The 25531-nt window shown below is 42.5% G+C and overlaps 2 long non-coding RNA genes across 2 annotated transcripts; both read left to right on the forward strand.

Annotated features, from left to right (window-relative positions):
- The first annotated feature begins 2721 nt into the window (after positions 1 to 2721).
- Positions 2722 to 4119, forward strand: LOC140700025 (uncharacterized). Its single transcript, XR_012078224.1, has 2 exons — positions 2722 to 2923; positions 3559 to 4119. It is a non-coding gene; the product is annotated as an uncharacterized lncRNA (long non-coding RNA).
- A 12292-nt stretch (positions 4120 to 16411) lies between these two features.
- Positions 16412 to 19961, forward strand: LOC140700382 (uncharacterized). The gene is made up of 3 exons (XR_012078777.1): positions 16412 to 16570; positions 18028 to 18180; positions 19451 to 19961. It is a non-coding gene; the product is annotated as an uncharacterized lncRNA (long non-coding RNA).
- Positions 19962 to 25531: the final 5570 nt, after the last annotated feature.

The raw sequence follows: 25531 nt of genomic DNA on the forward strand, positions 1-25531 counted from the left end.
GATAACCCTCAGGGGTAGGAGTCAGCTGAGCCGCTCAACTGAGCGTGGCCCGGGCCAGCAACTGGCCCAAATTGCAACTCAGGTCTTTTTGAATAAGTGATTGTTGTTATAAGCCTCTGAGTTTTAAGCCTCTGTTCTGTAGCACTTGTTCTGAGCAGTAACTAACAGACACATTTACATCAATTTCGGTCCCTCCTGATGGTTGTAGAGCCACGGACGGTATGGAGACTCTCATTAGCTGTTTCAGTATTTGAACTCAAGAAAAACATCACACAGAACCTGTAGGTGTTCTCTCTACATGTGATCTAGCCATGGCCCACAGTCTGTGACCTATTTTTGTACAGTCAACAAGCTAAGAATAAGTTTTACATTTTAAGGAGTTATGAAAAAAAATAAAAATAAAGAGAAATATGTGACAGTGATCTGCAAATTCTAAAATATTTACCATCCATACCTTTATAGAAAAAGTTTGTCAAACCTGATCTAGAACATAAATAGATACAAGAATAAAACAGACCAAACCTCCCAGGAAGTAAGCCCCCTGTTATGTCCCTAGTCCCTCCAGGCCATGTGGTCAAAATTCATACAGGTTTTCCTAGGTCATGACCCTGCAAAAACTAGTCTCTTTCTGGCTTACTTCACTTAGAATGACGATCTCCAGGTCCATCCTATCACAGCAAATAGCATTATTTTATTCGTTTTCATGGCTGAGTAGTATTCCATTATATATAATATATATCTATATTATATATAATCTCTCTCTCTCTCTCTCTCTCTCTCTCTCTCTCTCTCTCTCTCTCTCTATATATATATATATATATATATATATATATATATATATATATATATAAACACACACCAGAAATTGACACAACATTGTTAACTGACTGTACTTCAAGTAAAAAGAAAAAAAACTAGTCTATCATCCTGGTTTTGGAGGATTTAGAATGGGATAGGTCAGAGTAACTTAATCAGGGGAAATTTTATTCTTATTATAATAATGACATTTAAATTTTAATGCTCCTTTTTGAAATTATGTGAAGATACCTGCTCATTTTAGAAATTTTTGAAAACTGACAGAGGTGTAAAGAAATAAAAGACCCTGTCTAATTCCAGTAAATTGAGGCAACCACAGTTAACTTCTTAGTGTTCATTCCAACTTTAATGTTGCTTACCTGTGATAATTCTGAATACTAAATTATGCAACCTGATGTCACACAAAACTTAAACATTATCCAATTCTTTTTAGAAACCTTTATAAACATAATTTTAATAGATTAACTAAAATATTAAAGTCACAAATTATTCATCAAAAATTTTTAAAATGTTTTAAAATTATAATATTAAGGCTCTTAAAATGTTCTGACATGTTTAGACATGAGCTTGTTCCCAATGGTTTTAAAATTTTTAATAAGGAATTTTGAGTATTTGGGGAATGAGATCTTTCTGCTGTATTTCAAATTACAATCCTAAGAAGATTAAAGATATGTGTATTTTAACTATTTTTAAATAGCCCAGTTTTTTGCCAAAATGGTTCCATGATTTTATACCATACCCGCATACTGCATACTGTTTGTGTCACATTTTGTGATCCTTGCTAATCTGATAGTCAACATTTTCCTTTAAGCTCATTAAACACATGTATTTTTCCCTTTATAAATAATTTTGATCCTTCATTTGTTTATCTTTTGGCAGTTTTGATGTTTTCCTTATGAGTCTATATGTACTCATTAAAGACAAAAATTAAATTTTATGCAAGTCTTTTTCCCCAATGTATTGTTTTTGTTCACACTTTGTTTACATTCAACATTTTTATTTTAATGCTTTTAAAACAATAGAGCTATTCCATTGTTATTTTATTATTTGTATTTCCTCATTATTATTAAAGTAATATAAGCATATTGTAGGCAACAGAACCTATAGCAATATAGAGAGAAAAAAATCAAAAGTCAGCAACAATGCTTGTGGTAAAAGCATTAAATGAAAAGAAGAGGTGACATCTCAACTATTATGCCATAACATGTATTGTCCATAAATTGCATTGTAAATCCAGTTTTCACCATTTCATAAAATTAAAAAAAAATCTATACTCCTTAACGTACTTAGCTATTTCTTTTTGGGGCCATGAAGATTTTTTATTAGCATCAACAACACCTCAGTAAATATTTTGCACATAAATCTTAGATCCTTGTGTCTTTGAAATACATTTCTGAGGGCAAAACTATTGAGTTAAAGGTTATAAACACTTTAGAACTTGCAACTTGCTTTCCTGGATGGTCATTCACACATCAACCAATTGTATATAAGAGTGCATGCTCACAGCACCTGTAATAATACTGATTTTTAACTCTGCTAATTGGATTTGTACAAATATTTGTGTAAATGTGCACTGCTTTGGTAACAGTGATGCTGGGCATTAAATACTGTTTTTCAGCTCCAAGTCCACTTCAGCACCTGGCTTGGAGATGCCGACTGGGGCTAGGACTCTGCAAACTATTCCCCTTTGGCCAGCCCCGTCCTTGTTAGGTCCTGCCACCAGGGGGCACTAGAGTGGGACTAGAGAGAGGCCAGGATAAAAGCCCCCCTTCTTGTTGGTCCGCTCCTGTCAGAGTCTCCCCGCATCGGCTCTTCTCCCTGGCGGCAGCAGTGCGTTCTAATGGCAGTTGACTCTATTTTCTTTCCACTCCCTACCAGAATGATGCGTCCCACCCAGTGGTACCAGCAGCAACGGGGCAACGCCCTCTTACCGGAGGCCTGGAACTCAGTTTTTTAGGGTCGTCTTACAAGCTTCCCGGTTGTGAATGCACCAACCTCTTCCCCTGGTTCCTGTGCTCTCGGGGCTGTTAATGCTCCCTGCGGCCCTCATCTCCATCATCTCAGAACGCTCCCTCAGGCAGCACCGCACCAGTCCTTGACTGTAAAGGTCAGCCCACGGCAATGGTTCCCAAACGTGGGAGCTTCCAAAGTTAAATTTCCAAAGCTCAGGCCACACCCCAGACCAACTAAATCGCAGTCTCTGAGGGGGATACGAGCACCCTCCTCCCCACCCCCTCCCTTCTTCCCCTTCTTCTCGTTTGAAGCTTCTCCAGGTGATTGCAATGTGCAAACAGGTTTGCGAACCACTAACCTGTGGGTTCCTTTAAACAAAACAAGACAATTAACATTATACATTTTTATAAGTTTGCTGTTCGGGAATTATCACCACTCTCCCCTTCTCTCAAGTTCCTACTGCTAATAACAATACAGACTACGTTCATCTTTTTTTTTTTAATTTTTAAAATATTTTGCTGTATCATTTAATTATTTTATTTTGGCAGGGAGGAGGTAGCTACACTTACTTATTTTTGGAGGAGATGCTAGGGACCGACCCCAGGACCGCACGCGCTCCACCGCTTGAGCGTACTTTTATCTTTTTAACGGTGCGCTGGTTACCTGTCTGTCTTTGCGTCAGGCCTAAAATGAAAATGCATTCCTTGAATTCATTTGGTGCTTTAAAGAAAACTCATCCTTCGTGGAAAAAAAAAGTGCTAACAGGTATTTTGTTTTCCTGGTCTGCAGGTTGCTTTGTTTAGAATGGCTTATAAGTGGCATTTAAAGGCGCTGAAACAGCTGCAGTGCTCAAAAAAGTGTGACATTCTTTTCTGCTTTTGTAAACAGTAGAGAAAATATCCTCGGAATCTGAAGCTTTCCACTGACTTCCCAGTCAGCTAAAGAGAAGGCAGCGCTCACCCATGCCGAAGTGGTCCTGGAGCAGCCAGGGAGATGCGGTAAACGTGGCAAAACGCTCACTTGAAGACAGGGCAGAAGCAAATGTAAATTTTTCTTCGAATTACCTGGCAAAGGCTAATTTCTGCTGACAAAAAAAAAAGTCTGAAGGTTTGGGAAACAAGAAATCAGAATGGAAAGGGCCTTGATTTGATTCTTCTGTTTCACATTTCTCCAAGCGAAAAAAGAATCAAGGCAAAGGGAGAGGAGGGAAGGAAAAGCAAAAGGGCAGGCTGCAGCCACCTTCCATGTAAATGAGTTCTTCTTCTTAATGAGCCCTGTTCCTGCAAGTAATTAGCTGAATATGGAATCTGCATGAATGAATAATGCTAAATAAAATCAGAACTGACCCCAGTCCACAGCTCTTTATTGAAGTGAACCCAGGATGAACCTCTCTATGGCTATGGCCTCACATGCAAAGTCCAATGAATAACTGGTTCAGCTCGGCTAATTCAAACCAAAAATGCAATGCTTGTCTCAATTATCAGAGTGTTTCAGGAGAAAATGATTTTTCTTATGTTTTCCACTTCATTTGCATATGTAGCTTCAGATAATGTATTCAGAGACACATCTTCTTTCTTTCTATACTCCCCATCATTTTCATACAATCAGAGTAAATATTTGGGGGGGAAATTACCCATCGCTTATCTTCACTGTATTACTTGTCATTTCTTTGCACTGTAAGGAAAGCGCTGCCTCTGGTGTGTTTTCAGTTTTTCTTACACCGTTTATATGCCCAGTTTATTCATTCAAGGTCATTTGGTGAATTCTTACTATGTGCTAGGCATCTGGATTGCTTTTAAGTGTAACAAATGAATGAGGTATGGATGTGGTGAGGCAATTGATTGATATAATTAACTTGTGATTGTTTGCCCTGTTTTGTTTTTCCTTTCCCACTCTGTAGCAAGTGGGAGCGAGATCCATAGTATTTCCTTGCCTTGGGGTTTTTGTTGGTCGTGGGTAAAGTAGTAGCTGCTTCTTTCCCAAACTGAACCAGTACCAATTCCATGGCTTGCGACCCCTGGAGGGGTACAGATACGTGGTGCATGTATCAGAAAGGCTCAATTAGGAGAGGAAAACGCATAGTAATTTGAACAAGGACATTTAATATAAAGAATTATTAACTGTAACAATGGCGTAACTATAAAAGAGAACAGAGAACTCTAAGCAGGAGCCGGCAAACCTTTTCCATTAAACAACCAGACAGAAATATTTTAGGCTTTGCAAACCGTTAGATCTCTGTTTCAACCGCCATTCAACTCTGCCATGGCAGCATTAAAGCAGCCAGAGACAAAATTTACATGAATGAGCGTGGCTGCGTTTTGATAAATCTTTATTTACAAAACCCAACAGCAGGTCGAAGTTGCTGCCCCCTGTTTTAAAGAGCCTCCTAGGACTGAGGAAGAGAGCCCAAGGAGCAGCCTGGAGACGGGGCTGGTTTCCTAAGGCTGGGATTCAGACTTCTTGCAGAAGGGCGAACGTGGGGCCCGTCAGATGGTGGGATGTATTGCATTGCCCCAGCCAGAGCTGGTTCACAGTCACTGGGCAAGTAGGAGCAGCCTCCTGGGTGGGGCACTGGGATGCCACTGAACGGCAGGACAGCGGGACACTGGAGCACATGGCGTCTGCATCAGGAAGGTCACAGCCAGCGAGGTGGTCACCAGACCGAGACTGAGGCTATGAGTTTGCCAGGAGACTGCGTTTGCTGGGCGCACAGATGGGATAGCAGCAATGGAGAAGAAGCAAGAAGCAAAAACACTGACAGCGCGGGGGATCCAGCAAGACCAGTTCCTTCCGCCTGTACTGTCCCTCTAGCGCCCTCTACTGACAAGTTTCGCATCATGCTTGCTGCAAAGCAGGTCACGAAAGGGTAGATTGAAAGCTGAGGGTAATCAATTGGTAATTGCTGCAGTGCATAAGCATTTTTAATAACACCAGACAAATGCTACTGTGGACCAGGGATGCATCTCAGGCCATAATTTCAGGTAGACTTCCTACAATTGTACTAATTTGGGTCAGTTCCCTCCTCCCTCCCTACTGGGCTGGCAAGAAACTTGATTCTCATTATTACCCAGTCTATGAGTTTATCCAGCCTTTCTGAATTTCTGTCCAGCAACCAATGGCCAAAGTATTGGGAAGGGAGAAATCATCTGATCCTCCAGTTGTCTGTCCATATAGATTTCCTGGGAAAATGTCCTGTGTATCTATCTGCTGAGACATTCAGCTCTGGTGGTACCTTCTTGATACTATCTTTGCCAAACCTTCTTGACTGTGGTCAGGATTGGTTCTACATTTTGTTATGAATTTAAAGTTTTGGATCTATGCCTTAAATAAATGTAAACATTTATATCTCGAGATTTCTTTACATAAACATATGTATTTACATTTTTTAAAATAAACACATGTTTCAGTAGACTGTGGACTTGGGGGAAATGGAAGTGCTAAATTTCATCCTGGAATCATTGGGGTGCTGAATTCTCTGCTTCCGGTTCCAAAGTATGGCCTCTGCATGCCTTGCCTTTCTCCCTCTTCCACGGCCACTCCCCCAACACATACAACTAATAGGAGTGCTGTCCTCACGGCCTCAGCAACGTGCACTTTCCTCTCCAGTTAGCCCCATATTCACAGACCAGGTAAACCGAGCTCCCTCTAGGAATAAAGCCTTACTGAGCATCAGACCGGAAGCCCTAGAAGCAAAGGTCCACGCTACCTGGATGTCGGATGGCAGAAGCAAGCAGTATATGAGGGCACGCTTTCTGTGTGCCAGGCACTGTCCTGAGGGCTCTCCATACACTAACTCATTTAATCCTCAAAGACCCCCTATGAGGAACATAAGGTTATTATGCCCATTTAGCACATGAGGTCACTGAGAAAGAGAGGGGAGGCGACTTGCCCAAAGTAAGCGGCAGATTCGCAGAGAACTGAAGCATCTAAGTTTCAGCGATCTTCACAGATGATCCTCTTTTTTCAGCTTTATTGGGGTGGCACTGACAAATAGAACTTTATATTTAAAGTGCGCAAGTGCTTCACAGATGATTCTGTTATGCATATAGGATTAGCAGCCAATGATAATTCACAAAAATCTTACCTTTAGTGACCATTTTACTTCTAGGTTAAAAATGACAATGCTTGTGATGGGTTCCTTCTAACGTTTGGCGTCCCCTTGGGTCCCTGTGCTATTCCACGAGTTGCCCGAAGCAGAGTATCTGGGAGGGTCAGGACTGAAGGTGCTGCGGGCTTTCTTGCAGCCAGTGCCAATCAACAGCAGTGCTCCTGGCACCACAATAGGTGTCCCAGGATACTGCATCAAACATATATGTACATCCGCAGAAGATCTTACCTTATCCCCCGAGAGTAAAATTCCTCATTTCTGCCATTTCCTACTGTCTGACTCCAAAAATGAACAATAATTGTGTCACTGGCCACCAGTGGTTAATCTTTAAAGCATTAACTCAACACCATATTGCTTCAGATGTTATTAAATAATGACAGTTCTCTTTCTACTTCTAAACTAAATCATCAGAAATAACATGTAGCTGGTAGAGCTTCTAATATTTCATAATGCCTAGTTAAAGACGTTATGAGCTTAAAGGAATATTATATATGCTTCAGGAGGAGATTTGGAATGGTTTCATTTCCAAAGCTGTATTTCTACTCTAACAGAGGTATTCAGGGCAAAATAATCACACTGACTTTCAAATGTGCATATCCTTAATTATTTATCAAACAGCATTTGCATACAACCTTAAATCAAGCCACAGGCAAGTCTAACATGGTCACATCTTTGTGTTTACTACTTAAGATACACAGCCAAGAAAAGGACTAATACAAAATTGCAATAGAACCTGTGATCAAGCGGCATAATTAACAGAAGTCCATACGCCCAAACCAGTAAACCATCCATAAATTAGGGAAAAGAATCCTGTTTTTTATGGGAACTGTAATGTAGCAAATAGATCATCGTGAAGAGTTAATAAAGGAAAAGTGTGACGTCAGCATCATGGAGGAGGAGGAGGTCCCCCGCTCGCATCTCTACTCGGCAAGGCGCGTTTGCAGCTACCCACAGACAAGAGTGCCTTTGCGCAGCTACGGGATCCAGGCAGGGGACCTGAAACTCTGGTGGAGCCCAAGGCTGAGGAGGGCCATTCTGAGAAGGCAGGTCTGTGCCCAGGTGGTCGGCTCACCAGCTGTCGTCCTGGCTGTAGAGCCCCATCTGAGCTCGGCGACAGCCCCGTTCACCTGCACCATCCACCAAGAGACCCGGCAGGAGTCACAGCCACCCAGGACCACCCACCTCACTCCCAGCTGTGGGCCCTGAAGTGGTACAGGACCTTGATCGAGCCCCTTGTAGCGGCCAGTCCTCACTGCCCGGGAACCCAGAGGGAGGCACGCCCCTCCGTGCCCCCAAGGCAAGTTCACTGACTTCGCTCTCTGCCTTCGGATCTCGGAGCAACTCCACAGCCTGACTCCACCCTTCAAAACCACGGTCCAGAAACAATCCTGCCACGCAGGGACAGGCAGGCTGAAATGCCCAGCAGTGCCCCCCAGGCAGGCCCAGCAGCATCGGCCTGACTGTGGATCCTGGAGTGGCCCCGGGACACAGGTCCCCAGAGAGGTCGGCGGCAGCCCAGGAGCAACCAGTCTGCCCAGGAATCTGGTGGGAGACGCCTCTGAAGGCAAGTCTACTGACCTCTATCCTCTGGGGGTTCTGAAGTAGCCCCGGGACTCGGTTGTAGCCCCTCTCAGCTGCAGCCTGGGCCCAACCTTGTCCAACCGAGGACCTGCCCAGTGAACCGCCGGGAGCCCTCCCACGGACCCAGAGGGGGGCACACCCATCCACCCATGCAGCGCACCGGATGTACACAGCTGCCTCAAAGGGCACTGCTCCAAAACTTTAACTTCCAATAAACCTTAATCATGGTAAGACTTTAACTCTCCACCAAGTCTCCTGCTGAGAAGCCCAAACAGGCTCATTCACCTGTCTTTCTTGTCACCATCCTATCTAGATGGATACCAGATCTAAGTTGTGTCTCTTTAAATGACTCTTAAAAGCGTTTTCTTTTTTGACTTTCGCTGCCACTGCTTTCCAGTTCATACCTGCGTCAGGTCTCCTGCCGTCATCATCTCCTGATTTTTTTTTCTCTTACATTTTCTACGTTGCTCCCAGAGAAATCTTTCATTTGTTTTAATTTAGAAAATAAAAGTGATCACCTCATTGTCAAACTTAAAAGTTCCAAAACTCTTATTTCTGTTGGTTATTGAAGAAAGATGCCAACTTTTTGGTTTGGCCAACAAGGCTCTTCACAGTTTGGCCCACTTGAACTTGCAGATCATCTCTTCCTCTTTCTCCTGCCTCACTGAATTCTTCCTGGGTCTTCGGACACACCAGGTCCTTTGATAATGCTGACCGGGCATAAGATCCCTCCACTTGCTACAACACTCCACCCCATCCCATCCCATTTTTTCTTGATAAACTCCAAACCATCCCTCCACATTCAGCTCAGAACTACGTTAGAGTGTTAGGTCCTCAGTGGAACTTCTCTGGCACAGCTGGGAAGACCGCGCTTTGCACTGGACTCTTTGCTCCCACAGTCCTTTTTTCCTATCTCTGTAATATTATTATTACACCATGATATTACTTACAATTGATCTGTTTCTGTGTTCTGACAAAAACAGAGTGTGAGCCCTTCAAGAGCAGAGGGGTTAGTGCATTCATTTTTTAAAAAATGTCTCCTGACCTTCACCTGCAATGGCAAAATAGTTCCTCCAAAGTATTATATAAATGTTTCCCAAATGAATGACTTGAACAAGAAAACGTAGTTTGCAGCAAAGTTAATAAGCTTGCTTTGTAGAAATAGTCGTGCACTGGAAGCTATCAGTGTCTCCAAAAACACCAGTGTCTAAACCAGTTCTATTAGCCCAGGTTCCAATCAGCTAGCCCGCAGTGGACTGTGTATTTTAGTAGGTACTCGTTTAATCCTGTTACAGGATGGATGTGCCCTTTAAGTTCTGTTTCTTTCTTTCTTTCATTATTCCCCTTTGCCAGCCTTTCCTAATCCATTTCTGAGGCTCTCAGAGCACACACCATTCCATTTCTTAGGGATTCTGCTCATGAATGTAATAGGAGGGAACCCACAGACAAGAGGATGCAGGGGTGTCGGTCAGGGATGCTGTGCCTGCATCCTGTACCTGGCACGCCCCTGTCTTTTTTTCCCCACTGCCTGGACCCTGCTAGCAGCCGGGTCCCAGAAGCACCGTCAACTCCTTCCACCTCCCCTTCCCTGCCTGTAACGTCTATAAAGATTCACCTGTTAAGTCGCATATAAAGACCTGTCTAGCGTTAGGATAGCAGTCCTCGTAAATATGACAGGCTGTCAGGTAAACAAGGGGCTGGGCTTGTCCTGCAGCACCCAGAGCACAGAACTCGGACTGACCTTTGGAAAGAACAGGAAAACAAATGAAAGCTAACAGACTATGGAAGAAGGGGCTTTATGGGGAAGTGAACTGCCTTCACCAATGGGATTTACAAGTACTCGTCACAAAAGCTGACAAGGAGATTCAGGAAGAAGGTATCACTGGGGTCGCCTCCAACAGGGGAATCTGTGGACTCTGCATAATATAAAAACTGTCACCACTCCCCCCCCCCTTATTTTCTTTCCATTTTCTTACCAGAGTTCTAAGAGATTCAGCTAACATGATGAGGGCCACTGAGACAGACTGGCTATGCTTCGGTTAGCAAATCTTCACCTCCTGTAGTCAAGCCTGTTGCCATAAACACACAGACTTACTGGGACGGCTCCAGGGGCGAAAGCTGACTGCACCCCAAGACTGGGAGTACCAACTCACGAGCAAACTCAAAGGGTTAATGTGTTCTCCTGAAACATATAATTTACTCCCAAGGAAAGAATGGGCCTGTGAAGAAAAGTTTAAGATGCTTATATTAATCATCAACTGGAAATTCTTAGATTCAATAACATATTTCTTTCCTAGGCTCTATTTTGGCACAATGTTTTCTTCCAAATTATTAAGGCGTAGGAGTGGAGTCCCACAGAATTATTCCTAGGATGAGTTACAAAGTGAAAATTGTAGTAAGTTATTGGGGGAAATTCGTTTTTAAATAGATTTGGCTTTTACATAACATTTGAATTATTTAATTGTCAAGCTATTCTGAGTTCACTTCTCACTAGTGCTAACTGGAATGGCTTTGACTTTCCCCCAAAAGAAAAATGTTTGTGACACTGCAGCGTCTGTCACAATAATGAAATATTTCAGAAGTTAGATCGGCAACCCAGATTTACGTGTGAATCCTCAAACGGCCCAACACAGGATTTTGTTTGTTTGTGAAACAGTTGTAATGTTGTAACATTACATCATCATACAAACAGTCCAAGTTGTGTTTGTGAAATGGAACCATGTATGTGAGAAATTGGACACCAGGACGTGGTAACCATGAACACGTGGTTGCCTGTGCATGACTTCCAATGGTGGGTTTAAATAATGCTTAGAAGAAACGCTTATGTTTTTTACCTCTTTTGCACAGTTGGAACTCACGTTGAGTGCTTGTTTGGAAAAGTGAGGGTAGATTAAATTTTACCCTTGGAAATTCACTGTTAAATTTTCAGATTTCAGCCACCATAAACTAAGAAATGTTAAAACTGAATTGATTTATAATGTGAGGTGGGATGAATTAAGAGAAAATTACCGGATTAAAAGGGAAGAGCCTTCAGTCTGGTCCCAGTTTCACTATTAATTAGCTGTGATCCAGTGTAAAACTTTTAGCTTAACTTTTTAAAAGATGGAGAATAAGGATTTCAGTTATACAGGATCAAAGATTTCTTTGTAAGTTTTATGACTAAAATGATACCCACATTGCTTCTGTGCAATTGTCCCTTGGGCTTTTAGAGTCCTCTTCTTTCTCCTTAATTAACATTTACTCTAAGATTAACTTGCACTTAAATGTAAAAATAAAATATAAAATAATGCACAAAGACAAAAGTCATTCAACTAAAAACAGAAGTTGCAAGCACAGCATGTTTAAAGTCATGTCTCACACTTTGTGAAAACGCTATTAACGCTCTCTGAGTTACAAGAAAAAATTGACATATGCTTTATTCACCTTCATCCATTCACTTTTTTCATCATATATTTACTAAGTAACTGATTATTATTATGTTTCAAGAACTCTTATATATATGGTAATAAAACAGGCATGGTTCCTGCCACTGTAGTTTATAATCTAACTGTGGTGACAATTAATGGAAATAGTTTAAATATTGCAGCACGAAGTGTGACAAAAGCTATAAAGAATCAAATAGAGCTCTGAGAGAGATTGACTGGGTGAGGCTGGGGTGTTCGTTTAGATCCACTGGAGCTTAGATACAATGAATTGCCTTGCAATTGAGACCACCTTGGAGGAGGTAGTTATTTGCTGGGGGTCCAGGTGGACTCCAGGGTGGTGATTTTAGGCAGCTTACAGAGTGCAAAGGAGGGACAGGTGACTGAGGCTGCTTTGTCTCTACCCCCCTGTCTGCACCCTCCTCCACACCACACTTACGCCCTCCCTGCCTCTGGCTCCCCCCGCCAACCCCTACCCCACCAAGTCACCAACCTTGGTCGTTCTGAGGCTTCAGTTGCTCAGCCATCCTGCTCCTTTTTAGAAGCACTGCAGACCCTGATCTAGAGTACTCTGCTGTAGACAAGGCCACTCAGCTCTGCCTGCTGGCATCCCGGTCATAGCAAAAGAGCGATTATTACCGATAGATCACTTATATAAAGATAGATTATTTTCAGTTTCTGAAAAGAATCGAATGTGGAGTCAGATGACAGGATTCAGAGCCAGTTCTAACCAGTCTTTCCATCTCTCTAGATATTCCAGATGGCTAAGCTGTCTATCTGACAGGCCATTTAGAAAAGCAACTAAGATAAAATAAATACACATTTTTGAAACTGGATAGTGCTGTATAATTGTCTTGGTTTTTGGTCCCTCTCAAGTAGTCTCAACAACGCACTCCCTTCCTTCCATCCTTCCTTTCTTCCTTCTTCCTCTCCCTCTCTCTCTCCATCTCCCTTCTATCCTTCCTTCCTCCTTCAAGACATTGTTTTGTTTCCACTGTGTATCAGGCAATTTGCTAATAAGTTCAGCACAAAGATAAATAAAAATGGTGACAAACAAGGACTCTAGAATCAAACTGAGTCCAAACATATTTATCCATGTGAAGTGTTTAGCACAATTCCCAGCTCATCACCTAAAACGCTCAGAATTTACAACCGTGGGATAAAAGTAGAAGCAATCGGCTTTCCTTAGGAATATTCACAGACATTTTCACAGAAAAGAACGTTGGGAGAGGTTTTGAGAGGTAAAGAGGAGCAGCAATAACCTGGAAGTAGCACTATTTCGTTCCTGAGTTAGTAAATTGAGTAAATGGGAAGAAGTCTTCACTTCTTCATTCGTACAGACTTTTACTGAGCACTGCTGCATGGGGACCAGCTGAACCTTGAAGATGTGAAAATGAATATGATTATTAGGGAAGTAGCAGAAATGGTTTAGGAACGGTAATGATGTAGTTTTAATACTGACAGGTGTGCGTGCACAGCATCAGCATATTCATGTACTTACCTTTCACATCTACATACCATCTAGATGTGTGGCATGTGCTTCAACACAAGGCAGACTTTGAGGTGCCTGAGTGGGCGTGAGTGTGCAGAGAAGAAACATGACCGGACGTGAGTGGGTAAGCTGGACAGTGGGTAAAAGGAGCCCTCCAAACTAACTTTCTATGCTTTTATATATGTTTTCAACTTTCCTCAATAATAACGTTCTTTTTTTCTTCCTTGGGAGATTTTTTGTACACGAATGAGTTTTATTGAGTTTTCCCTCCAGTTTTATTGAGATGTAATTAACACACAGCATTGTGTCATGGTATAAGTTGTATCCAGCATCATGATTTGGCTTCTATACATCACAAAGTGATGATTACAATGAGTTTAGTGGACATCTATCATCTTATGTAGATGCAAAATTAAAGAAACAGAAAAACAATTTTTTTCTTGTGACAAGAACTCAGGATTTACTCTCTTAGCAACTTTTGTACATAACATACAGCAGTATTAATTATATTTATCATGTTGTACATTACATCCTTAGTACTTATTTATCTCATAACTATAAATAACATGATTTATTTATCATAACTAGAAGTGGGCCAGTCAGTCCTCCTTTACAGTCAGGCATGTGACATGGACGCTGGATCCCAATACTTGCCTTGCAATGTGATGTTTGCATAGGGCCATTTTTAAATAAATAGGGGGTGAGCTTCTCAAAATTAATGAAGGATGTGGAGGTTCTGGATGACTCTAGATATGAACGCTTTTCTTATTCATCGCGTTAGTGGCTCCCGTAATAGATACTTTGGTATGCTTCCTTTTTTTAGTGTGAAATAAATGGAAAAAGCAGGTGGGGATCTTGAATAAAATACCAGGCAGTTTGCTCATTCTCGTAATTATATAGCACTTACATCGAAGCTTCTGGAATTCTAAAGTTCTTTCAAGAGATACAAAATCTATCCCCTTTCTGTAGAGGGAGTCAAAATTGGAGACACAAAAGTGATTAGTCATTATGTTGCCACGACATAATGAAACAGCTGACGTGCTATAACCTGGGTGCTGCTCCCTCTCAGCCTTTAGGATGTTACCTGCCTCCCAAATGTCTGCATTTAATACCTCTCTCCAGATGTCTTAATCTGCATGCAATTCCTGCTCGAATCTAGTTTTCTCTTTTGCTCAGATGCCTAAGTTCTTTAAGCTCATGCATGTAGTTTCTCTGTTCCTATAGTTGCTTGCCAAGCCGCCACATTTAATATCATTAAAATTTTCATTGCTTTGTTACTATCTTTCTTTTCCAGATCATTAAATAGAGGCAAATGTGTGGGAGGGAACTATAAATAGTATTCCATTAATTAGCCAACTAAAAAGTGAACTTTTTGATGTTAAAAGGCATAAATATCTCTCTAGCTGATGATAGAAACATTTATCTGCGTTTATTCCTGTATTTACTTTTTTATATCCCATCTCTTTCCAAAAGGGATATGGGTTAGGGTATATTTACCACATAGTTTATTAAAATACATAAAAAGGCAGAATCAAGGAGATTAAAAGAAGAAAAAGCAAATATTCACAGGGGCCAATTCAGTTGCTTTGATGGTTAAGCATAAAATTTGACTATCCAAGAGTGGCATGTTGATGTTTGACAATCCTCTTTTGTTATCACTGGTAGAAAAAAGAACATTAATTTTTATATGCGAAAAGATTGAGATTCTTTTTACCTCTGTAGTTTACTACACTGGTACCCTAATTAAAATTAAAAGCTGATGCCAGTTTAGTTGTTGGACACTTAAATATTTACATAAAAATTCCATCTCTTTATTTTGTAATTTTACATTCAGCTGAGGTATAACATATATTGAGTAGGTTCTAGGATCTAGATTGACAATGATAAAAGGGGACATTGTGTGGTAATACTTGCTTTACATATTTCATTCTCTCTCTATAAAATGCAATCAATATGATGAGTTTATAATAAAAAGATGTCTAAAATGTTCATGGGAACCCAGATTAAAGGAGAGATGCATTCTTCCCTCTGCACGTAAGTATGAGGAAGGCAAGTAAGAAGACATTTTGGACGTTCCGGCCCCAGCAGACAAAGCAAGTTCCAGACAGAGGGGCCAGTGGAGCCACCAACCATCCCCCACTGAGGGTCCAGCCATCAAGCCGCAGAGACAATCCAGCCCCATGCTCTGTGCAGATTCCACACTCACCACAACTACAACGGAATAGTTGCTGTCTTATCCACTAAGTTACTTTATTTTGGGGGAAGGAAGGAGAACTGCTGTGTGACAACAGGTAACCGGGACACTGACCAAGTTCAAGTCACCATCCTTTCTGCCTGGATTGCTCACCACTCTCCCTGCCGTCTGTCCGTTTCCATCCGACTCTCTGCATAACAGAGGAATCTTTCCAAACATCTCTGAGGACACAACTTCCTTGGTTACCAGCCTCCAGAGGGTCCCCACCGCTTTCAAAATGGACTCTAAGTCTCTTCACGACTCTCCGAATCTTTTCACAGATTATTCACAATGGCTCCTTGCTCCTGCCCCATCCTCTTGTGTCCTCCCTCAGTTGTCAGTTCTGCCAAACATGCCCCAGACCCTCTGAGGCGGGAAGCCCCATAAAAAGACCGGCAGGACCCCTAGGCAGGGCCGTTGCTCTCCTCCCAGCACCCTCCAGTTCCCTGGCCCAGAGGCTCTATCTCACTTTTTGCCTCTAAAGCGGCTAACTTACACCTAGAATTCTATTGGTTCCCTGAGCTCACTTCTGATTGGTTATTTCCTTTACTCCTGATTGGTTATTACTCTTGCTTCTGATTGGTTATTACTCTCACTTCTGATTGGTCCACTTCCCTAACTTCTGATTGGTCCATTTGTAGTACTTCATTTGCATGGAGCTCACTCCTGATTGGCCTATTTCTACAAAGCTTGTTCCTGGTTGGTCAACATCTGTTGTACTCTATTTGCATATGATGTTGCAAAGTGTAAAACTGGCAGCCTATAAAAGGCCTGTGTAAACCTACAGAGGGGATCCAGAATTTGAAGTGTTAACTTTTTTGTTCCTGCTGGCGTAATAAACGTGAGTTTTACAATTCTCCGAGTGCTGGTTGGTCTCTCACCTGGATCCAGGTTGCTGTCACAACTGAGCTGAAACACATTTTTCCGCAACACCTCAACCTGTGAAACTATTTTGCTTCTGCCTGGTAAGTTCTCCGTCCACCTCAAATTCCCCACCTTTCCTTTGATCTGATTGGCTCCTACTAACTCTTCAAATTTCAGTTTAAATATCTTTTTCTCCAGATACTGCTTCCCCAGAAGTAACACCTGTAATACGTATGTTGTGGACATCCCCCAAATCTTCATGCACCTTGAATGCTCCTGAAACACCATCACCTTGCATTTAATCTTCAACTTGTCCCCATCCCATGGGTGAGACTAAATTCACACCCATAAGAGCAAGTGTGCTTCAACCATTATGTCTACTTCTGCCAAAGTCCTGGTAAACTAGCTCCACAGAAGTCTACAGAGCCTGATTTCCAACCAGGACTAAGAGTTCATCTCTTATTTTTGGAGGCTACTACACAAGACTACTCAAGTTTGTGTAGCAGTCCTGCATGGTGCATTATGCATTAGAAACGAGGGGTAGGACAGCTGACTCTGAGTTGTCATGGAGAGATGTCCCAGATCTGCTGAGTGAGAAGCTCCGGATCCCTGAGACAGCCTTCACCTTCACCGCTGCTTTACGTGAAGGTGGTGGCTCATAATTTCTCCTCCAAGCTACAGCTGCACACCGTGGAGAGAGAAGGCATGGGGGCGGTGAGAACCTGTGATGGGAAAGGGAGATGCCTGAAGCAGAAGGTACGCAGGTCACGTGACTTTTAGCGGTTCTATGTAACAGACCTGGACACAGGTACCACGTCCAGCCTGGCCTAGAGGGACCTTAGGAAAAGACATCAGTGAGCAGTATCAGGGAGAATCTCCGAGAAACAGTATCAGGTCGTGATTTGTTCAGCCTGGAATTGTTCCCTGTGCGGTTCCTAGTGACTGGATCCCCATCAGCAGCCCTCCCCACTGAAGTGCTTAACGACTTTGATCTTGGGAGGTTAATTCTACACTTTTATGGTTTTATACTAAGACCCCCAATGAATAAAGCTACACGGTTGTCATGGTTAGTCTTTATTTTTCTGAATTTTACGGCAAAGCTTATTTGCATTTGGGTCTTTCTCTGGGTCTCTATGTTTCCTTTTTGCCCATCAATAATTTTTAGCCTGTTCTCCTGTCCCCACTACCCGCACTCCCTCCTGGATTATCTCCTCAGTCTCTGTTAACCTTTTTCCCCCAGGTAACATGTTCAGCTTTGACAGCTTTCCACGAAGTGCTGGGGCCCCCGTGGGAGTCCCAGATTCTACTCTAGAAGGGGCTGCTTTGGGAGCTGCTCTCGTGGCTCCTGGTCAATATTGTATTTTTAAACCAGACTGCATGCTGTGACACAGCATGAGGCAAAAGCAGAAAATGCGTCATAAATAAAGAATAAAAACTCCTGGGAAATGAGTAGCAATGAGCAGGAGCCAGTGAGAACACATTTCTACACACTGCATTCAGTTGTTTCAGAATTTCTGAAAAATGAATTTATTTTTGTTATTACTGTATTTCTCTGCAGTTGATGGGTCCTCAGCAGGCGGAGGAACTGTATACGTAAACAGCTCTCCGCAATCACATGGAAATCTGAAGCATAAGATAATGTCATGCATTCCATTCTACCGTGTCACAGCAATCAACGGGAGCCAAATTCACTTTGAACTTGGGAAAATTGGTAAGTAGGACCAGCACAGTTTTAAATGACGGGAGAAATAAACTTCCCAGTTCCTTTCACAATAGAAATAGTTCCATTCAATACATTGGCACGGATCCCTTATTTTATATTATATGCACATTCAATAGCAATAAATACTGTTCATCTACCATAAGTAAATAGTGTATCAAATTCTTTGAAGTTTCCAGAAACATTTTCAGACATAATCCCTACTTCAATGCCCTTAGTTGCTGATAAATAAAACTTTAAAAGATATTCTCAGGAAAGAAGGAAGAAAACTGTAAGATTAACATTCATGGATAATCAAAGATTATGTATCTGATGGGCATGTCTGAGATTATATCCAGAAAGAAATTAATTGGAGACTCAAACCTCTCAAATGAAACAAATGGTAATCACGACCGTTTCTGCCGTGCTGCACATGTCTGTTGATTGCCTGCCATAGACTTGGCACAGGGTTAATACAAAGAAAGAGATGAACGACAGCTAAGTTAGAGATGAACAGGGTGTAGGGGGCTCTCTTTAGGTGGGGCTATGGGGAGTCTCCCTGAGAAGGCATTTACACTGAGACCTAACAAATGGGGAGGAGCCACGAGGGAGGTAGGAGAGAGGAAGAAAACCTGGTATAGCAGGGGAGACTGCCACAGAGCTTCCTCAAGCCGGGCTGCTTTCGGTCCCTAACAGGTGCCATGTGTTCTCAATTCAATGCCTGAAATAAATTTTCCCTTCCTTTTCCATCCTTATTCATCCCTTTACTCTATGTTCTGATGCCCCTTCCCCCAGGAAGACCTCTCCACTTCTCTCAGGCTGAGCTCCAGTGCCATTCCTTTGCCCCTGTGACTATCTCTGTAATTCCACATGGCCTATAAGATTGTTTCCTCTAGTTAACTACGAGCGATTTAAGAGTGGAACTGTGCTTTGAGTGCATCTGCACCCCGTGGCCCAGCAGAGCTCAGTGACTGTGGCAGAAAAGCCCAGTGGCTCCCCAACATCCGTCTTTAATTCATTCACCAGCTCTGTGCTAGACAGTGTCCCCTTTTTCCTTCCAAAGCAAACCCTGTTCTGTTCTGAACAGCAATTCCTGCCTTAAACATTTTATTTTAAACTAAAAAAACAAAAACAAAAACAAAAAACTATACTAAGTTTTCCAGTCCCTCTTGTAGCTAGATGACAGCATTTTGACAGTAACATATTAACAGAAGGTTGCAAGGAATTTGGGAGAAGTTTTGCTTTCCTGGTGCTGGTGACACCCTTCCTTCTTTTATCCTAGAATAATCCATGAGGCTGGATTGTAGGAGGGAAAGCCATACACCCAAGATGAAGGAAGGGAAATCCAGGAGTCTGAGCCCTTGATTATTTCCTGGATCAGCCACAAAAACCCGATCTTCTTTACATGAGGAAAATAAAGCCCAGCCATCACGGACGGGCTCCTGTGATACACAGCTGAATGCAGCCCTTCCTGTAAACTGTCTAGGAGCGCGGAGACCCTGGACAGGCTGCTAGTCACACGCTGGCTCCACAATTAGGCCAGATAACCTCCGACAAGATACTCCACGCCTCGCTTCCTACATCTGTAGAATAAGGACAATGAACAACCAAGAGTTCAAGATGTGGGTGGAAGAACTGAACTGGACGATGCAAACCACAGCTGGAGCACACCGCCCAGCACGTCATGAACACGTAACAAGGTTCGCTGTGCTTTGTTATCATTCACTGGATGCTCGTTAAAAGAGAAAACAAAGAAGCAAATTTCCCCCTCAGGCTGTCTAGTGAAGTCATCACATTCCCAGTACTTTTTAAATAAACTTTTTAATTTTAAGGATGATGTTAGGTTTTTACAGGAAAAAAAAAAAAGCAAAGGTAGTAGAGAAATTTCCTACATACTTCACACATTCTGTCTTTCTGTCTCCTTAAGCGCCTCTTGGCCGTGACAGGTTTTCAGACTTTCCTTACTTTTGATGACCCTGACGGTTTTGAGGTGTGCTCGCCAGGTATTTTGTAAAATGTGCCTCAGTGGAGATTTTTCTGATGTATTCCGCACGATGAAACTGGAGTGACGTGTTTTTCAGAAGAATCCCACAGAGGTAAAGTGCCATTCTCATCACACCACACCCAGGGCACGTAGCATCAACGTGACTCATCGCCGGGGGTACTGACCCGGCTCAGCTTCCGAGGGGGCGTCTGTCCGTTTCCTCCCCTGTCTAGCCGCTCTCTTCCCCTCCCTTTCCATGGGGTGCTCTCTGGATGGATTTCCTTACACACAGCCACACTTGAGGAGGGGGTTATGTCCTACCTCTGTGAATTGCCCAGAAAAGTGGGCAACTTGAAATTGTTACGATCATGAAAAATGTATGACGGTTATAATCACTAAAGTTCAGTTCCCTCCACCAAGACTGTGGGAGAAAAGTGAACAACGAAGAAAGGAAAAAGTGGAGCGTCAGTAAGTGTTGTTGACTGATTAACAGAATGACTGAGTTTCCGTAATGCAAGAACTGGAAGCTACTGGAATTTACACACATCATCAAATTCAAGGTCTCCTTCTTTGTGGTTCAGTGTCTCATCTCTAATAACACAGCAGCACGTGCTTCCTGGGAGAGCTGTGAGGACCAAACACGCGAACACTTGGAAAACCCCTAGCGTACGTCCCAGCACCCAGCGATTACTATAAAACATTCAGTTTTCAGCATTTTCACTCATATTACAATATTTTGGACTCTTTATTTCAAAAATTCAAAATTCAAAATGTCTAGGAGGAGGGTTAGGGTAATATCTTAAATATGCAGTTTTTGAAAAGCAGTTAATTAACAGCAAAATATGTTTTGAAGAATGACAAATATCTTAAAAGCAAATATTCTATTGTTTTTCCTGGGGGGGGGGGCAGCTAGTTTTGACTCTGAGTGGCGCTGGCATGATCTGCGTTGGAACTCTCTCTTTTCTAATGAGCTAATTCTTGAGCTGTTTCATCCTTTCCTTTGTGCAGAACTTTCCTAATGGATCTCCAGTGATTAAGATCTTTGAATACGACAGAGCAGTGTATTCACTGGTACACGCTCTGTTCACTTCAAAGTGTCACTTTGCCCACTTTGTCCCTGAAGCACTCCGAATTCGACTGCCTGAGCTACCCCCAGACAGCAGCATGGGCGGAAATGGCACTTGTCTGACTTTTGCCACCAGGAACACTGTAAAACTAGGGCAAGCTGAAGCGATCCTTCTTCTAAAGACAGCATTCCCGTGGAGTCGGACTGGGTTTCAACTTAGAATTTTAAATTTGGGCTCAACCTCATTGTGAGTCATGAAAAGTTGTAAGTTTCTGGGCGAAGGTTCAGTTACCGGGGCATCTTAAGGAATTCTATCACCAGATGCTAAAAAAGAAAAAAAAAAAATAGGTCGTTGTTTCTGATCAAGGGCTAGTTGGAAGATCCAAAGGGAAAATTTGACAGGAATTAACATCTTTTCCAAGCACTGTGGAGCCAGCTAGAGATAAAGCTTGACTCATCACTGGTACCAGAACACAGGCACCCCAATGTTACAGGCATCTTTCTGAAGCCCTGCTCCCCAAAGGCCTTTTATGGCTATGGATTGGGCTAAAGGAGAGCATTTCCTGCTTCATGTCCAAGCTATAATCATTTCACTGATTTCAATAAAGAGGGAAGCTAAAGAATATGTGTTATCAACAGGTCATCTCTTTCGATTCACTTTAATTGGACTCCCTCTTCTACCTGCTAAGCGACACTAAGATTCACTAACATCATAGAGGCCCCAAAATGTGTGAGAAGGAAACTGTGGAGCACTCCTGCCCTCCTGTGTGTGCTCTGACCCTTTCCCCAGCACATTTTTCTGTGCCCAGAGGACAGCTCAGGTGTCCTCCCTGCCAACTGAGGCTTTGGTTTGGAGACTCTAAGCCTAAGTTCATTTGCAAACAATTCATGATAAAAGCATCTATTAGCTCCTTTTTAAGTTAAAAGTGGTTCAACCTTATAATTATTGTCATCAACACAATTAAAGGCATATAAAAATGTAAAATGCGAGAAGTTAATATTGGTATGTAGGAAGTTTCAGCATTCATTATTCTTGAGTAATGGGGAAGAATTTTTTAAGGTTATGCCTCACAGAAAAAGCTTTCCTCTTCCCAACACAAAGCCTGCATTTGTAAACTGTCATTGAAACACAATTCACATTCACACACAGGCACACTACCGCCACACACATACCCAGGTACGCACGTGCGTGCGCACACACACACACATCCCTGCGGTTCACAAGAGATGACTTATATTCCATTCATGCAATAAAAACTGGAGCTGGTTTTCAGAATATATAAAAAACATACAAACCTGTTTTTAAAAAGTAATTAATAAAAATCCCATGGAAAATTTGAACTTTGAACAAATGCAGTGAGAGACCCTGAGAATCTTCTATGATATTGATTAAAACCTTCCCCAGGGACACAACCACTGCATGCAGACCTTGTGGGGGCATGAGTGACAGGGAATATAAAAAAGCAGACTAAGAAACGCCACACTGATGGTGAAAAGACAGAATACAGACTAAACCAGGGGTATTTTTGCCTTGAATCAGTCCTGGCTAAGGGTCTCACCAATTCCTTCTGAAAAGTTACTAGAAGTTAAGACATGATTTACACTGAATGTATTTTATAAATTATTGCATGGGCTCCATAAGATAAAGAATAAAGAAAGTCCTATTGAAGATAGATACAGAGGTCAGGTAATTCCAATTGATCATGTCCATCAAGATTCCAGTGGCTGGAAAAGATCTGCTGCTATTCGGGAATATAATATGTTAAGGTTACTTGTATATCACAGTAAACAAGATGTTACTAACCCAGCTTCCGAGGCACAAAGATAACTGGGCATAATTGAGCAATTTAATAAAAATTACAGCAACCTAAGTGTTAGATTTTTATTTCCTACAGATTATCGCAAGCCAAATGAGGAAATGGAATAGAATTTGCATGATCGGTGTTGCTACTAGGAGATTTGGCTTTTATAAACCTTCATGCCTGTAGGAGAATGGTGACAGAGACAAGACAGACGGTTTTCACTTGTCATGGTGGACTCTCGTAGACCCACGTGACTTTCGCCACCTGAGGCAGAGCAGAAAGGAGGGGGCACTGCAGCTCTGTAGAATGCGCCATGGAATTTTTTTTTTTTTAGGTGCATTGAGCTATCACCATTTGCAAATTTGAGAGGGTCTGTGGTTTAACTCCAGCCATAACAAAAATATGAAACTCTATATGCTATCGAATGAATTTAGTGAAAGTAGAAGTGATTCAAGAGCTGTAGTCAAGACACCTTTTCTTAAAAGATTTAAGATCACTGGCAACAGACCTTTGGTGACTTAAATTTGATTTGGAGGTTTACAGACACCACCCTTTCTGCGTATTTGTTACCAGGGCTCACGCCCCCTCTGAAAGGTGAAGGCAAAGTTTCTGCCTTGGGCAATTTGAAACCATAATGATTTCATTTTACCCTCCTTGGATGTTATTCACTGGGGTGAGCGTCGCGGGCGAGGAGAACAAGAGTAAAACACCCTGAGACAGGCGGTTTCAATGATGTGGTCCCAACAGTGAACATTCCAGAGATCTCACGGCAAGTCCTATGATTGTGATGCTTCCTGTCCGGTACCAGGTTTGGAAAGTCAATATACGCACTGAAACTACTGGCTGGAAAACTCAACTGAAGCTTCCTCAGTCTCTCTGACCCTCAGTTGAGCAGTTCAATCAAACGGAACAGGACAGACAGCTGCAGTTCCCTTTTCATTCTGAAAATAATGAGCCCAAGAAACTCACAGACAGGACACCGCCTCCGTTGACGGACATCCCCTTCCAGCTGCTTTTAACAATCTGAAATTGGTCCTGCAGCCTTTGAGGGGTAATAGCCCCTCTTCAACATTCTGAGAGGTGCACAGCTTGCAGGCTCTTCGTATTTCATTGCAGTTTTCACACTGCTCACCTAACCATGCAGGAAATGTAAACAGGACGCTGCTTCCCCCTCCGGAGAGCTCCTAATGTTCACTTGTTTGCTTGACACTCGATGAGTAGCCTAATTAATTATCTGTGGGCGGCAGATGACACGCGGTCACATTTGGCGGTTAAGTACGCATTACCTGTATTGACACACACACTCTGCAAATGTGTGTTGTTTTTTTTTTTTTGGAGGTGGAGGTGAAGGTTGCCGTCTTGCTCTTTAAGGTTTGAATGTTTCATATTTATGTTTTATTTGACGGCTAACAGTTCAAACTTTCTATAAGCAAAAGTAAGCATAAAATGTGGTCCCCAAAGAACACTCTAAATCAGCATCGTGTCCTAATTATTACAAATTTCTGAAAGGCAAATAGTATTAGCAGCTTAGAATTTTTCAAAGGCAGTATCAGGATCCATGCATAGTCATCACCCGGACTTCCGAACTCATCAGTGGTTCTTACATGGCTACCTGCCAAGGACTATCCTTTGCTCATTATAAATTCTTTAGACAGGTTTTCCTCAGGGCTGCCTACGACCTGAGAATATTTATTATGGGGTTTCAGTTTATGAAATGTCATAATGCCTTATATTTATTTCTAATTCCATCTCAAAGATTAACTGGTTAAATGTTTCTACACTCACCCCCAATACTCTCTAGTATTAAGATTTCATAGAAAGGGAACCCCACTAAACCTTTGGAGCACAAATGCACAAACAACAAGCAAAAGACCATGGACCCTCCCCCCACCCTCAGATCCCTGCTGATAATTTTATAAAGTGGGCGTATGTGCTTCAGAGGACAGGAGCCTGCTGGAAGAAGAGGCTTCACACAGTGCCGCCCTGATTCTGATAATCAGACAAAAAGAGAGACCACAGCTACACTGGCGTAAATGACTGGTGAGAATTATGGAAAACCTTTTTTACAGAAGAATCTTCTCCCAATTGCACATGCATTTCTGACTTTTTAGAAAGGTTCGAGCTATATGAGATCTGGAATCAAAACCTGATGTGACCTACATAAAAGGAACGCTGATTCCCTAATTAAACCAAGCTGCGGCTGCAGGCTCGGCAAAGAGCTGCCAAAGAATCATCCAATCCATCTTTCGGCTCTCCTGCAGGAACGCGGCGCGCAGGGCGGAGAGCCGGACGGCGGCTGCGCGCGGGTCCAGCCCGGAAGCCGGCGGGCGGGGGCGCCACGCGGGGGCGGGGGCGGGGCGCGGGCGCAGCAGACTCAATGTTTTAACAGCTGTCCTTTTTTTCTCTTCACCTATTTTGCCCAGGGATCTGATTTCCGTCTGAAGGGGTGGGTCTCCCAGGGGCCCGGGGCTCTGCTCAGCAGGGGGCTGTTTGCTCTGAGAAGCGGTCTCT

This window comes from Vicugna pacos, chromosome 12, assembly GCF_048564905.1.
Source record: "Vicugna pacos chromosome 12, VicPac4, whole genome shotgun sequence".
In the NCBI taxonomy this organism is placed as follows: Eukaryota; Metazoa; Chordata; class Mammalia; order Artiodactyla; family Camelidae; genus Vicugna; species Vicugna pacos.